This window comes from Peromyscus eremicus, chromosome 3 (genome assembly GCF_949786415.1).
Source record: "Peromyscus eremicus chromosome 3, PerEre_H2_v1, whole genome shotgun sequence".
NCBI lineage: Eukaryota > Metazoa > Chordata > Mammalia > Rodentia > Cricetidae > Peromyscus > Peromyscus eremicus.
This window is the reverse complement of record NC_081418.1, coordinates 135,227,145-135,231,106: the sequence shown is the minus strand read 5'-3', so window position 1 is coordinate 135,231,106 and position 3,962 is coordinate 135,227,145.

The window sequence follows — 3,962 nt, the reverse complement described above, 5'->3', positions numbered from 1 at the left end:
CTCTGACCATGAGTAAGGTCTCACCAGATAACTTCTGTGAGCCTCCACAAATCCCACAGCTTCCTCCGGCTTCTGCAGAGACCTGCATACATCTAGCAGACTTTCACAAAGGCACACACATACACAAAAGTAAATGAAGGAATATTTCTTAAAACTGTGTTATTTATGTTTCAAAAATAAATAAATCGGGGCTGGAGAGACGGCTCAACAGCTAAGAGCACTAGTGGATCCTCCAGAGGACCCGGGTTTGATTCCCAGACCCCACGCAGTAGTTTATGACACTTCCTAACACCAGACCCAGGGGATCCTACGCCCTCTTCTGACAGCCAAAGGCACTTGCATGGTGCACGGACAAACATAGGGAAAACACTCATACACATAAAATAATAAACAAACCTTCCTAAATTTTCTATACAGTTGATTTTTTTGTTTTGGTTTTATTGTAACTGGATTTTTGTTTGTTTGGTTTTATGCGTTGCTGAGGATCAAATCCGGAGTCTTGTGTATCCTAGGCAAGAACTCTACCAACTGAGCTACAACCCCAACCCTATTAAATAAATCCTCAAAAAAAAAGTTGTATATGTCTATGGCACACAGCATGATGTCTCAAAGATATGTACATTGAGGGTAGCAAACACTAATAATAAATGGCTAAATTGAACATTGCCTCACATATCTGTCTTACTTACATTTCTATTGCTATCAAGAGACCATGACCAAGGCAGAGAACATTTAATTGGGAGAGTGCCTATGTTTCCAGAGATTGAGTCCATGAGCATCATGGCAGAGAGAATGGCAGCGGGCAGGCATGGCCCTGGAGCAGTAGATGAGAGCCTACATCTTATCCACAGCAGCAGGTAGAGAGAGAGAGACACACATATACAGGGCCTGGTGTGGGCTTCTGAAACCTCAAAATCGACCCCCAGTGACACACTTCCTCCAACAAGGCCATACCTCCTAATCCTTTCCAAAACAGTTCTACCAGCTGGAGACCAGAGTTTGAAACATATGAGCCCATGGGGACCACTGTCATTCAAACCATCAAAATATATGTATCTTTAAATTTTAAAATTACATTATTTAGTGTGTGTGTGTGTGAGTGTGTGTGTGTGTGTGTGTGTGTATCTTTGTCTGTGTCTGTGTGTCTATGTGTCTGCATCTATGTGTCTATGTGTCTATGTGACTGTACGTGTCTGTGTGGTCAAACTCTTTTGGGAAGGATTAGGAGGTGTGGCCTTGTTAGGGGAAGTATGTCACTGGGGGTGGGACTTGAGGTTTCAAAAGTCCATGCCAGGCTCTGTATCTTTCTCTCTCTGTCTGCTGCCTGTGGATATGATGTAAGCTCATTGCTCATCTATATGTATGTAGTAGGTAGCTGTTCTAGCTATGACCTTGAAACACCACCCTTAGTGAGGTAGCAGGTAACTGCTACACCTGCCTATGACCTTGAAGTACGTGCCCCTTAAGACCTGGGGTGCATGTAAGCAGTGCCCTCTTCACTTCCTCATGGTTTGGATGCTGGGACTAACCAGACAGATTTTAGAAGAAGATCAGCATGGGACATACCTCAGCTTTCCCGGACCCTACAATAAATACCCTTGATGTAGTGAGTTGCCCCCTAATAAATTCCCTTACTCAATAAATAGACTCTGCGGATTTCACGCATTATATGTGTGTGTATGTCTATGTATATTTGTATTGAAACACTGTTCATATATATGTTGATATATATATGTTTATATATTTATATATATTTTGAGATATTCTTTTTGTTTGTTTGTTTTTGTTTTTGTTTTTCGAGACAGGGTTTCTCTGTGTAGTTTTGGTGCCTGTCCTGGATCTCACTCTGTAGACCAGGCTGGCCTCAAACTCACAGAGATCCACCTGGTTCTCCCTCCCAAGTGCTGGGATTAAAGGCGTATGCCACCACTGCCTGGTGAGATGTTCTTATATATGTATATATAGACAATATTCATATGTGTATATTGTATATATTCACGAATATATACATATAAATATATTGTTCATATATATATAAATATTGAGACAGTGTCTTGTGTATCCCAGGCTGGCCTCTAGCTCACTGTGTATCCAAGGATGCCCTGGAACCTCCTGAGTGGTGGATTACTAGTGTGTAATCATGTCCTGTTTACTCAGTGCTGTAGAATGAACTCAGAGTTTCCTGCAAGCAGTCTATAATTTGAGCAACATCCCCAGCCCAACCTGACATGTTTTCTTCATTTTTGTAGTTAGAATGTAAAACTATTCTCATAGCAATCAGGTATGGTGGCACACCTGTGTAATCCTAGCACTCGGGATAGAGAAAAGAGTTTAAGGCTAGCCTCAGCTACATTGTGAGTTCGGTCAACCCACTCAGCCACTTCCACAAATCTGTTGCTATTAACTTGCAGGGTATCTTCACACCATCCCTGGAGACCCCTGTGAATGTTAAAACCACTCCCCACCCCTTCTCACACCCATGGCAGCAGCAACCAATCCACACTCCGCTTCTGTAGATACGTCTATTCTGCACATTTCAGTGGGACAAAATCTTCAGAATTTGGCACTTTATGACTGTTTTCCTTCACCTAACATGTCCTCACAGTTCATCCACGTGGCATGTGTGGGCACATCACTCTTTTGGTAAAGGAATAACAATTCATTGTGTAGTTGTATAACATCTTGGTTACTTGTTTACCAACTGATGAACATGTGTCTTTTTTAAGGATTACATTTATTTATTTGGAGGGCTGTGTAGTGGGTAGCTGTTCCAGCTTTGATCTGGAAGTACCACCCCTACAGAGGTTTCGGTAACTGTCATGCCTACAAGGCGGAGCCGAGACAGGACCCCCGAAGACCCGAGATCTGGATGCACCGGCTCTCTTGGTTCCTGAATCCTGATGAAGGAGACCGAGCAGAGTTCTCCAGAGAACACCGCGGGACTGCGCTACATCTTTCCCAGACCCTGTAACTTATCCCTTCACTTGGAAATTACCCCATAAAATAAACCTCCCTTTTAACTACATGGAGTGGCCTTAATACTTTCACCAATATCTGGTGCCCAACGTGGGGCAAATTCCAAAGGCCTGAGTAGCTTCCACCCTCAGCCTCTTCTGTGGCTGCTGTGGCACACTTTCCACACTTCCCTGTCTCTTCTTTCCTGTAAAATCCCACCCCCACTCCTGGGGACCAAATGTTTATAACCAGGGAGCACCTCCACGCTTCCATTCGAAAAAGGGAGCAGCTAAGTCCCCAGACCTGCGGAAAACCGCTAGGAATGAGACGTCCCCCCTCCTCCCTGGAGCTCTCCAGGCCCTGAAGCTCCAGGGAGTCACAGGAAGAAATGCCTTCTGCTGCCTCCTGCCTGTGCTCACTCGGCTCCTGCCCCCAGCTGCCGCCAGCCAAGGCCTTCAGCAGGACCTGCTTTGGAGCTATACCAGCGCCTCCTGCTGGCTGAAAAGCGCTACTACACCCCAAGGTAAGATAGGCAAAGCAGCGTTTTACTTCAAATAAGAGTACTTGATAATTTTACACCTTAAAACTAACAAATTTTGAGTAATTCTTGTAATATGGCCGACAACATTACCTCACAAGAATTTTAAAACCTTTTTGCCTGTATGATGAATGACATTTTCCTGGAAATATATGACCTTTCTAAGGCATATCTGGCCTGTACCATTTTGGCATTTACCATAATAATTCACACAGTGTTCAAATACTGGTTTAATAATAAGAACAAAGATGAGTCATTATTGGGACTGATACAGGCTTTAAAAGATGGCAATGAAAGCTTACATAAAAAGATTCTCTGGAATCTGCTAAACAGGATTTACAAAACAGGCTTCTTAGTCTGGAATCTGCTAACTTAGTACAAGAACTTCAGTCCATGAATAATAAATGTATAGCCAAAATTGACTTTATTGATAATAAATATGAATATTTAATGGATAGAACAATAATTC